This window comes from Sus scrofa, chromosome 7 (assembly GCF_000003025.6).
Source record: "Sus scrofa isolate TJ Tabasco breed Duroc chromosome 7, Sscrofa11.1, whole genome shotgun sequence".
NCBI lineage: Eukaryota > Metazoa > Chordata > Mammalia > Artiodactyla > Suidae > Sus > Sus scrofa.
Genome location: NC_010449.5, coordinates 35,700,169 through 35,712,882, shown reverse-complemented (window position 1 = coordinate 35,712,882; position 12,714 = coordinate 35,700,169). Strand labels below are relative to the sequence as shown.

At 41.4% G+C, this 12,714-nt stretch overlaps 2 long non-coding RNA genes across 3 annotated transcripts in view; one reads left to right on the top strand and one right to left on the bottom strand.

Annotated features, from left to right (window-relative positions):
* Nucleotides 442-2,779, bottom strand: LOC102157464. The gene is made up of 3 exons (XR_304438.3): nt 2,643-2,779; nt 2,292-2,423; nt 442-1,929 (listed from the first exon to the last, which is right to left on the bottom strand). It is a non-coding gene; the product is annotated as an uncharacterized LOC102157464 (long non-coding RNA).
* LOC102168168 overlaps nt 2,962-12,714 on the top strand; it is a 39,219-nt gene continuing 29,466 nt past the window's right edge. For both annotated transcript variants that reach the window (XR_304437.2, XR_002345714.1), the window contains exon 1: nt 2,962-3,046. This is a non-coding gene — a long non-coding RNA (uncharacterized LOC102168168). The remainder of the gene's footprint in view (nt 3,047-12,714) is intronic.

The following is a 12,714-nucleotide window of genomic DNA, read 5'->3' as shown; positions in this document are numbered from 1 at the left end:
ACCTGGCCCAGAAACTTCCATGGGTGAGGCCAAAAAAAGCGTGTAAGGATTAGAGAGAGGAGTAATTAGCAACAAGTGCACATTGCACATCCCCCTTCCCTGGAGCGAGTTGGGTCTTTTCCCGTTTCAGTGTCCTCACCTGTAAAATGGCCACAGTAGCTCTCTCCCTCCGTGAAATACTGTGTGTGCAAGTCACAGAGCTCTACGCAGCTACAAATAACACACAGGCTCTGAGAAGTTACCAATTTGTGATGATTAATGAGCTGTATCAACAATAACACTGTTATTAATTACAAGACATTAATGATTATCATATGTGTATTAGGCTCGGCATCTCAGGGCTGGAAAGATCAGAGGTCTCCAAATATGCCCTCCTCCACTCATCAATACCCCTGCCAGGTGGTGTTATTCTGGTTACAAATCATTCCACACTTGTAATTCGTTAAGTTCTCCAAGGAAGAGCTCCTGAAGAACTCATGCTTCTGCTGCAGTGAGCTCCAGGTTAGCACAGGCTCCACCATTCCTGTTCCTTAGAGGACCCCAGAGCCATTACAGAAGACAACCCCCTAGTATTCTGTGGTCAGCACTGGGGCACAAAAATACATAACCAGGGCCCCGGAACAGTCTTAGGGAAGCCCTCTGGCCAAATCAGCTCTGGTCTCTGTGACTCACAGGAAAAACAGGAATGGGAGTGGGGCAGGGGCACTGGGCAAGCTCTGAGGCCTCATAGGCGGATGTTTTGTGTTCTAAAACTTTCACTCCCAATTGTGAGATCCAGGAAAGTTGCCCACACCTCCCAGGTGCACAGCACAGGCCAGTGGGGGGATACCAGTACCTTCCATTCGCACTCTAACGAGGACAACACCTCCTCCCACCAGTAATCCGTTCCTTTACAATTCTTCCTTTATCCTCTGCCAAGGACCAACAGAACAAAGTTATCCTCAAGGACTAAAAGAACAAAGTTATAAAAATAGTAACTAACAAAATTCCAGAACCTCAATATGAATCACTATTTACCTGCTCCTACATCCATCTTGTGACCTGACATTCTGGTGGATAAATTTATTTCTTTAGTTCCTGCCCTAGCACAATGCAAATGCTCAGAAAACCCTGCCAGATGTCTAGTAAGCCAGCTGGTGCCAGGTCCCTAGCTGAGACAGTGATGAGCTTTACTCAAAGGCGGAGGTGGGAGGGCCAGGGGCACCCTTATAACTACTTCATTGCAGCACAAACACCATCCACCGGGGTTGGATGGGAAGGACAAAAAGAATCCCCCTGTGTCTTCCCTTGAGAATCAGCACACCAACCACAAGCCCCAGTGGTCAAGGACATGAAGCTTTTATTCAACTTCCACTCAGCCTGTGGCTTGAGAGGCTTTATGGGGACCTGGGTGACTAGCCAGGCCCCTTGATCCTCTCCCTCCTTCATGGAAGGGCCATTTTGAGGAGCAAGATAATGCACAAAAGAGGGAGAATATACCATGTGAAGAGCCAAGTTTCCATGTTGATGGTAAATGGAAAAGCCTTAGGGTCAGAGCAGCGCTCTGGAGCAAAAAGGGAAAAGAAGAGGGATGAAGGGAAGGGGTCCAGCCCAGCCTTCTCCACTGAGGATCAGGAGACCTTGGCCTTGGAGGGAATCAGAACCCGTGAGTGTTTGGTTTTGTCCGGCTGCCTGAAGTTCGAATCTCCTTCGTGAGGGTAGAGAACTGGATATTCAGAGGGGGAGGGGCACGGGTGGTGCCAGGAACAAGAGTCCCAGGTCCTAGGAGCAGTGCCTTTTCCAGACAGCTGGTGCCACCGCAGAGGCTGGGAAGGAAGGAGCCCGGGAAAGGTCCACTGGAGCGGGGACTCCCAACAGGTGCATCCTAGTTCCTAGAAGATGGATCAAGGGACTGCCTCCGCGTGCTCTGCCAGGTTTGATGGACCCACCCTGTGGAAGTCAAAAGGAAAGCAGAAGAAACCCGGCACACAGGCTGCAGCTGGGTGGCGGGGCGTGGGAAAGAACAAAGTTAAAATCGCAGTAAGTAATTCGCAGTACATCTGTTTTCAAGACACAATCACTCCTCTTCTCACCAAGATTCTGGAGTAGCATCTTACTCTGTCCCTTTCCAGGCGAGACAACATATTCATGAAAGGGTTAATGTAGTTCCCATCATCACGCAGAGCATAGATGGAGGTCCTCGAGAATGAGATCTCTGACCCCAGGCCTCCAGTTCGCTCACCCCAACCCTTCAGCAATCACAACAGGAAGGGAGGTGAGAAATGGGACTAACAAGTCAAGGAGGCACGTACCTGTGAAACCCTGAAAGAGAGGCCAGAGAGAAGCCGGCAGGGGGCCCGGGGCGGGCTGGGAGGGCAGGTCGGCCAGGCACGCCCTTGGCCTCGGAGTCCAGTCTCCTTCTCAGCATTCAGGTGGCTCTCCTCCTTGGGATAAGAGAATGGAATCTTTCTTCCATGAGAGACCACACAGAGGTAAAGGGAGAAAAGAGCGACGAAATGTGTGGATGAGGCCAGAGGGAAGGGGCTCCTGGGAGGGGCTTCAGAGTCTTGCCAACCACCGCCCCTCTCCTGGCGGGTCAGGAGTGCTGGGTCCCAAGGACAGTAGCCTCAGGGTACCCTTCGGCCACGACTTCTGCAACCAACCTGAAGTGGGTAGAGGGTGCCTCACACTCCAGATCCTGGGCCTCAGGGGTTTTCCTGCAGTCTTATGGCAGTTCTGATCTTGCCCGACGCAGGACAACCTCATCCTAGAGTTCTCGGACGAAGTCAGCTTTCGGCAGTCTCCGTAACTGCGCCAGAAATTAATTGCTCCCAAAGGCTCCGCCTCCTACCATTGGCCACGCCCACAACCCCACCCTCCTGCCGAGCCTCCTCCAATTAGAGACCCTCCTCCATCTGCCCACCTCAGTGCGGGAAGTGGGGAGGTGCTAGGGAGAGGGACTCTAGGCGTTCCAGGACATTCTACAGCCTCTGACTGGTTCTAAAGCAGCTTTCCCAAGGCAGGAGGAGGGGGAGACGCCGCCTGGACTCCGAGAAGTTGGGGCGAGGTAGGCGGGGCTTCTGGGGGAACGTGTGAATCTTGGACGCGCCAAGCATTGTGGGAAGATGGTGGGGGTGTGGGAAGGGGGCCGGAGCCCTGGGCATTTCAGAATGTAGTGGGCCACAGCCTGGTCTCGAGTGCTGTGGCTCTCTCTCACCTTAGCAGACCTTCAAATCCCGTGGATAATATGCCTGTGATCCCAGCGTCCTCACTTCCGTTTTACCTCAGCAGAAAACCCATCTGAAAGGCACTCGGCCTGAAGCCTCATAAGAGTTGAGGGGAGAGCTGCAATTCACACCCTCCTTAGTGACAATTTCTGACCATTTCTGACCTTTTTCCACCAACCAAAGGCCTCTCACTATACAGGAAACTTTAAAGGTCTCAGCCACCTCGTTGGGACTCAAGCTTATAGGAGGGTTTACCCTTATCCATTGCTTCTTTGTGGACCTGCTGTGGGCCTGGGGAACCCATGTTCTCACGGCCTTGGCATCAAGGTTCCAGCCAATAGGAGAGGGTTGCTGAGCAGATCAGGATGCTCCTGACCAATGAGAAAAGGGAAATGTTTTAGAGGCGACCCATGCGTTACTATTTATTGGGCACTTGTTTTGTAAACAAGACTCAGTCCTAGAAAGTTCAAAATCCATCCTTGTATTTGAGCATCCCATATCACTTCTTTAAAATTTAAATAAAATTCGCTTAACAAAGCTTATCATTTTAACTATTTAAAAGTGGAAGACTCAATGACTTTCAGTACATTCACAACGTTGTGCAACCATTACCACTATTTAATTCTGGAACATTTTGTTACCGGCCCTCCCCCCAAATTCTCACACACAGGAGACCTGTACACATCAAGTAGTTACTCCCCATTTCCCCTTCCCCTTAGGCTCTGGCAACTACTAATCAGCTTTCTGTTTTGATGGTTTTGCCTATTCTGGACCGTCAGTGTAAGTGAAATCACATAATATATAACCTTTTGTGTCTGGCTTCTTTTACTTAGCATGTTTTCAAGGTTTTTCCTTGTTGTAGCATGTATAGGGACGTCACTCTTTTTAAGGTTAAATAATATTCAACTGCAGAGATATCCCATATTTCGTTTAACCATTCATGTTGATGGACGTTTGGATTATTTCTACCTTTTGGTTATGAATAAGTCTTCTATGAACTTTGGTATAAACATGTGTCTTGTTCGTACATATGTTTTCAGTTCTCTGATATATACCTGGAAGCGGAATTGCTGGGTCCCATAGTAATTCTATGTTTAACTTTTTGAGAAATGTCCAACATGCTTTCCATAGTTAATGTACCATGGTACATTCTCACCAGCAATATGTGAGGATTCCAGTTTCTCCACATCCTCACCAATACTTTATTTTTATTAAAAAAAAATAACAGCCATCTTAGTAAGTGTGAAATGGTATCTCATTGTGGTTTTGATTTGCATTTCCCTTGCTGTTTGGTGACTTTTCTGAACTAGTTTTGCAAAGTTTGTATCCTTTGTCCTGTGTGGTCATTAAAGTCTGTTCTTTTAGATTAATGGTCAGCTAATGGGTCAAGAGAAATTTCCTTATGCCCTTGGAACTGAAAGAAAAAGAATCTCTGAGTCTTTGCAGATGAACTTGTGTGTGTGTGTGTGTGTGTGTGTGTGTGTGTGTGTGTGTGTGTGTGTGTTGGGTCATGCACTTAACACTCAGCCAAACAGGCTACAACTCTGCCTAAGCCTTCACTTTTCCTCCTGCAGAACCTGAAGATCAAGCAGAGGTAAGAGCCTAGGGCCTTCTTAGGTCTTTTCTGACCATGTGTCCAACCTTCTAGATTCCCAGAAATATATGACAGCTTTTCGAAGTTCTTATTCCCCAAGCATTCTCATTCCCCAGACTTTCCTCTAAAACTTTCAGGTTAGTCTGTTGTTTTCCCCAAATGTTAGTCCCAGTCTCAGGAAGCAGCAGCTAATGCATTTGCCTTTACATATTTTGAACAAATTTTCCCTGAGTAGTTGCTTTGACCCTGGGAATGTTCAGAGTTAGATGAAATAAAGCAAGCTATTTGAGACATTTCTTCAAGGAGTCAGCAGACAGGTCAAAACAAAAACTATTCATTTGAGAATAAGGTTTGTTCTGCTCCCTCTGGTACCAGGTTACATAGGGGGCTTCCAGCTCTTGTATTCAGACCACTGCCATGCTGGGAAGTGGGAGATGGTATTGGGGTAAGTTAAAATGTCCCCAAACTCTCTTAACTAGATTCTTCTTTTTTTTTTTTTTCACAATTAATCATTTCCCTGCTTGTGGTAAGATTTTTGATTAGATTACAGAATTATGAAAAAGTTGATTCTCATAGTTTTTGCCAGATTATTCATTGCTTTTATGGAGAACAAACTTTGGTGTTCCTACTGCATAAGTTTTACTGATTTAACTGTCCCCATATCCCTTTGAAGTAAGTACTTATTAGAAGCTAAGTTAGTTGCTCACATTGTACCAAGGAACACTTAGAGCAAGAGTTTGACTCATCTGACTCTAAAGCCTATTTGATCCAATTATGAAATTATTCATTAATTCAAGAACATATATTTTACACCTACAAAGTGCTAGGTATAGTTATAGAAATTCAGGATTATCTCATTGAACAAAATAGCAAAGATTCCTGTCTCTGAGAGCTTGTATTTTTACAGAGGGAGCTTCATGATAAACATACTATGCATTTGATATTAGGATTTGAGTGCTATGGAATAAAGAAATTGGGGTACTGGGAGTTCCCTTCGTGGCTCAATGGCTAGCAAACCCAACTAGGAACTATGAGGTTGTGGGTTCGATCCCTGGCCTTGCTCAGTGGGTTAAGGATCTGGCGTTGCCATGAACTGTGATGTTGGTAGCAGACTTGGCTTGGATCCCGAGTTGCTGTGGCTGTGGTGTAGGCCAGCAGCTATAGCTCCAACTCCACCCCTAGCCTGGGAGCTTCCATATGCTGTGGATGTGGCCCTAAAAAGCAAAAAAAAAAAAAAAAAAAAAAGATGTTGGTGTACTTAACAGGTATAAGGGCTGCTTTAGGAGTCGTGTGAATGCAATTATTTAAAATTTATTTTGTCTTAGTTGCCTGAAAACTTGCAAGAATGGTACATGAATTCCTACATATTCTTACTTAGATCGACTCAGGGTTAACATTTTGCTGTATTTGCCTTATCATTCTCTCTCTCTCTCATTTAATAGTAATTTGCATTACATTCTGCCTATTTACTCCTTCATAATTGTTTTTCCCCCCCTGAGAATAAGAAAATTCTGTTTTCAAGCTTTGTATCATTAACAATCAGGAAAGTTAGCATCTATACAATACTAGTATTTAATCCACAATTTATATTCTAATTCCTCTATTATTCAGATAGTGTCCTTTGTACCAATTATGTTTTCCAGTCCAGGATTTAATTCAGCACTACTCTTTGCATTTAGTTGTCATGTCTCTTTAATCTGGAACAGTTTCCACTTCTTTTGTATTGTATTACATGGGAACTGGATTCAGTTAGTGCCTTTTTTTTTTTTTTTTTTTTTGCAGCATGCAGAAGTTCTGGGACCAGGGATCGAACCCCAGCCACAGCAGCGACAACACTGGTTCCTTGACCCCCCCCAGCCACCAGGGAACTCCACTTAATGCATTCTTGGCAGGAACTCTGGTTGTAAGAACTCTGTCCTTGTCAGTGAAATACCTAAGGGGACCATGGTGTTGGTTTGTTCCATTATTGATGATGCTGTTGTTCATCACTTCATTAAAATGCTTGTAAACCAGATTTTCCCATTGTAAGGTTCTTACTTTTTTATTTTGTAATTAATAAGTAATTTGTTGGAAGATACCCAGAGATGTTGTAAATATATTTGCTGTCATTTTGATTCAATTTTATTCTTTGAATATGTAAAATGTTAACATGATCCTAAATTTCAAACCATATAAAATGTATAATAAGGGAATATTTATTCAATCCCCTATACTTTCCACCTGGTTTATTTGAATATATGTAAGTGTGCACATTTAAAAAAGACTCACATATATATCAATGATTATCTCTTTCTTATCAGTTCTTTTAATGTATATTCATGTTTTCTTCCTTTTTTGTTTAGGGCCACACCTGCAGCATATTGAAGTTCCCAGGCTAGAGGCAGAATCCTGGCCTACGCCACAGCAACACTAGATCTGAGCCACGCCTACAACCTGTGCCACAACTTGAGGCAATGCCAGATCCTTAACCCACTGAGCAAGGCCAGGGGTCAATGGAACCCACATTCTCATGGATACTAGTGGGGTTCTTAACCTGCTGAGCCATGGTGATAACTCCTCATTTGTTGTTTAGATTACTACTTTCCTATTCTCTGTCTTAACTATTTATGTACTTAGCTTTATTATTTCCTTGCTTGTGCTTTTTTCAGCAGAATTCCTTTTTTTTTTTTTTTTTTTTTTTTTTTGCTTTTTGTGGTGAAATTTTAATTATTTTTATCCTTCCATTTTTAGAGGTTTAGGTCTTTATGACCATGACTTTTTTCTGTGATCTCTGCTTTAAATATATCTTATAAATAGAATATTTACTGTTTTGATTATCCTTTCACCCCCCAAAATTATCTAATTCCTCTTGGCATTTCTATTGTCACCTAAGACTTGTTTAATAAAAGGTTATTTTTCAGAAGTTCCCATCATGGCTCAGTGATAACCAACCTGACTAGTATCTATGAGGATGCAGGTTTGATCCCTGGCCTTGCTCAGAAGGTTTAGGATCCAAGGCCAGCAGCTACAGCTCTGATTCGACCCCTAGCCTGGGAACTTCCACATGCTGTGGGTGCAGCTCTAAAAAGACAAAAAGTAAAATAAAAATTTTAAAAAAAGATTATTTTTCAATTCCAGTTGGCAGGCCATCTTAAAAACGTTCTTCTGTCTGAAAGTTTTTTTCTTAATAGCTTTATTGAGACCTAATTGACATACAATAAACTGCATGAATTTAAAGTACAAATTTCATAAGTTCTGATCATTATAAACACCAGTGAAATTATCACCATTGCAACCAAGTAAGTGAACATATCAATGAAATTAATGTTTCTTCATAGTCCTTTGTAATCGCTCTGTCTCCCCGTCCCCCTCAAGCAATTCTTGGTCAGCTTTGTCACTGTAGATTAGTTTGCATTTCATGGAATTTTATATAAATGGAATCGTACAATATATATTCTTTTATTGTCTGGTTTCTTTGATTCAGCATAATTACTTTGAGATTCATTCATGTTTTAGTGTTCACTGCTTCCCGTTGCTGAATAGAATTCCATTGTAAATATGTACAACAATTTGTTTATCAACTGGTGATGAACATTTGTGTTGCTTCCAGTTTAGCTAATACAAATGAAGCTGCTAGGAATGTCACTGTACATTTGTAAGGACATATGCTTTCCTTCTCTTGGATAAATACCTAGGAGTAGACTGACTGGGTCACATGATGTGTGTATGTTTTAAGAAAGTGCCAAACTATTTTCCAAAGTGATTGTGGCTTTTCTGTTCCCTAGGACAGTGTATGAGAGTTTCAGTTCCTCCACATCTTCACCAACTCTTAACACAGTTTTTACAATTTTAGCCATTGTAAAATGTGTGTAGTAGTATCTTTATTGTGGATTTAATTTGCATTTCTTTCTTTCTTTTTTTTTTCCTCTTTTTAGTGCTGTACCTGTGGCATATGGAAGTTCCCTGGCCAGGGGTCGAATCAGAGCTGCAGCTGCCCGCCTACGTCACAGCAGCAGCAATGTGGGATCCTAGCCTCACCTGGAACCTACAATGCAGCTTGTGCAACTTGTGGCAACTCTGGATTCTTAAGTGCTGAGCAAAGCCAAGGGTTGAACCCACGTTTTCATGGATACTAGTTGGGTTCTTAACCTGCTGAGCCACAACGGGAGCTCCTAATTTGTATTTCCTTAATGACCACTGATGTTGAGTATCTTCTTGCCATTCATATATCTTCTTTGGTGGAACACCTGTCCAAATCATTTGCCCATTTTCATATAGATTTGTATGGTTTATTTTTTTATTAAGTTTTGAGTGTTTTTATGTATTCTGTATATAAATCCTTTGTCAGAAATATAATTTGCAAATATTTTATCCCAGTCTGTAGATTGTCTTTTGTCTTTTCATTCTCTCAGGAATATAAGGAAGAGAAGATGTTTTTAATTCTAATGAAGTACAATTTATAAACATGCTCTCTTATGTACCACATCTTCTTTATCCAGTCCTCTGTTGATAGACATTTTGGTTACTTCCATGTCTTGGCTTTTCTAAATAGTGCTGCAGTGAACATTGGGGTGCATGTATCTTTTCAAAGTAGAGTTTTCTCTGGATATATGCTCAGAAGTGAGATTGCAGGATCATATGGTAACTCTATTTTAGTTTCGTAAGGAACCTCCATCCTGTTTTCCATAGTGGCTATACCAATTTACATCGCCACCAGCAGTGTAGGAGAGTTCCTTTTTCTCCACACCCTCTCCAGCATTATTCTGTGTAGATTTTTGGATGATAGCCATTCTGACTAGTGTGAGGTGGTATCTAATTGTAGTTTTGATTTGCATTTCTCTAATAAGTAGTGGTGCTGAGCATTTTTTTCATCTGCCTATTGGCCATCTACATGTCTTCTCTGGAAAAATGTCTGTTTGGATATTCTGACCATTTTTTGATTGGTTTGTTTGTTTTTTGTCTTTTTAGGGCCGCACCTGCGGCATGTGGAAGTGTTCCCAGGTTGAATCAGAGCTACAGCTGTCGGCCTATGCTGCAGGCCACAGCAATGCAGGATCCAAGTCACATCTTCTGCAGTGCCAGGTCCTTAACCCACTTAGCGAGGCCAGGTATTGAACCCGCATTCTCGTGGATACTAGCCAGGTTCGTTAACTGCTGAGCCATGGCAGGAACTCCAAGGGTTTGTTTTTTTGATATTGAGCTGTATGAGCTGTTAATAGATTTGGGGAATTAACGCTTTTTGGTCTCATTATTTGCAAATATTTTCTCCAATTCTGGAGGTCGTCTTTTCATTTTGTTTATAGTTTCCTTTGCTGTGCAAAAACTTTAAAGTTTAATTGGTCCCATTTGTTTATTGTTGTTTTTACTTCTGTTACCCCAGGAGATGGATCCAAAAAGATATTTCTGCCATTTATGTAAAAGATTGTCTATGATTTCCTCTAGGAGTTTTATAGTATCCAGTCTTCCATTTAGGTCTTTAATACATTTTGAGGTTTTTTTTGTGTGTATAGTGTTAGAGAATGCTCTAATTTTATTCTTTTACATGTAGCTGTCCTGTTTTATCGGTACCACTTAATGAAGAGACTGCTTTTCTCCATTGTATATTCTTGTCTCCTTTGTCACATATTAATTGACCATAGGTGTGTGGGTTTATTTTTGGGGTGTCTATCCTGTTCTATTGATCTATAGGTCTGTTTTTGTGCCAGTACCACACTGTTTTTATTACTGTAGCTTTATAGATAGTCTGAGGTTGGGTAACCTGATTCCTCCAGCTCCATTTTTCTCTCTCAAGATTTAAACCAAACTCAATAAATCACACTTGGTTATAGCAGATTGTCCTTTTAATAGTTTGTTGAATTTGATTTTCTAAACTTGTATTAAGAATTCTGCATCTATGTTTATGATGGATATTAGTCTTCAGTTTTGTTTTCTTATAATGTCCTTGTCTGGTTTTGTTTTCTTATAATATCCTTGTGTCTGGCCTCATAAAACAAGTTGGGGAATATTCCTTTCTTTCTAATATTCTAGAAAAGTTGATGTTGGTTTGGTATTATTTCTTCCCTGAACGTCAGTAAGATTCACCAGTGAAGCCATCGGGGTGCAAAGGATTTTTATTTGAATGTTTCTGATTATAAGTTTACATTTAAAAATAGTTCAGGTTATCTATTTTTTCTTGCATAAGTCTTGGGAGTTTATGTCTTTTAGTGAATTTGCCCATTTCACTAAGTTGTCAAATTTATTTGACATAAAATTATTCAAAAGAGTCTGCTATTATCTTTTTAATATCCATATACTCTGTAATAATGTCACTTCTGTTATTTTTGATATTGATAAGTTGTGTTTCATCTGTTTTCCCCTCATTAGTCTAGCTGGGAGTTTATTGATGTGAGACTATTCTTTTCTAATTGAGTGTCTAGTGTTATAAATTTCCCTTTGAGTAACGCTTTAGCAGCATGTCACAAATTTTGATAATTTTTAACTTTCATTTTCATTCAGTTCAAAATACTTTCATTACCTTTTTTGATTTCTTCTTTGATATGTAGCTTATTTAGAAGTATATTGTTAGTTTCCAGACATACAGGGACTTTCAGTGATTTTTCTGCTTCTGATTTACTTTAACTCCATCGTGTTCAGAAAACATATTTTGTGTGCCATGAATCTTTTAAAATATATTGAGACTTATTTTATGGCCCAGAGTATCTTGGTAAATGTTTCGTGTTCACCTGAGAAGAGTAAATATTCTGCTGTTCCTGGGTGGATGGAGGATGATTAAAGTCAATTAGGTCAAGTTGATTGGTTATGTTCAAATCTCATATATCTTTACTGATTTTCTGTCTCTTTGCTATATCAGTTATTGAGAGAATAGTATTAAAATTTTCAACTATAAAAATAAATAAAAGAAAGTAGAAAACATTCGGAGTTCCCGTTTTGTGGCTCAATCGAAACAAATCTGACTAGGAACCATGAGGTTGTGGGTTTGATCCCTGGCCTCACTCAGTGGGTTAAGGATACAGCATTGCTGTGAGCTGTGGTGTAGGTCACAGGTGCAGCTCAGATCTGACATTGCTGTGGCTCTGGCGTAGGCCAGCAGCTGCAACTCTGATTCAACACCTAGCTTGGGAACAGCTGTGGCCAAAAAAAAGCAAATAATAATAATAATAATAAATAAAATAAAAAACTTTCAGAGTTCCTGTCATGGCTCAGTGGTTAATGAATCTGACCAGGAACCATGAGGTTGCAGGTTCGATCCCTGGCCTCGCTTTGTGGGTTAAGGACCTGTCATTGCTGTGAGCTGCGGTGTAGGTTGCAGACGCGGCTCGGATCTGGTGTTGCTGTGGCTGTGGTGTAGGCCAGCAGCTACAGCTCCAATTTGACTCCTAGCCTGGGAACCTCCATATGCCATGGGTGCGGCCCTAGAAAAGACAGAAAGACAAAAAAAAAAAAAAAAAAGCCTTTCAACTATAATTGTAGATTTGTCTCTGGTTTTATTTTATATATTTTGCAACCTAGTTATTGAATATATAGACATTAGGATTGTTATGATTTGTCAGTTGGTTATCATTTATCATGAAATTAATCATATGAAATTACATCGTTTATCCTTATGGTCTTTGTTCTGAAATCTACTTTGTGTTATATTAATATAGTCATTCAGGAGTTCCTCTTGTGGCTCAGTGGTTAACGGACCCAACTAGCATCCATGAGGATGTGGGTTTGTTCAGTGGGTTAAGGATCTGGCATTGCTGTGAGCTGTGGTGTAGATGGCAGATGCAGCTCGGATCCCATGTTGCTGTGGCTGTGGCATAGGCTGGTGGCTACAGCTCCTATTTGACCCCCTAGCCTGGGAACCTACATATGCCACGGGTGCAGCCCTAAAAAGAAAAATTAAAAAATATGTAGCCATTCAGCTTTATTCTGATTAGTCTTAGTACAGTA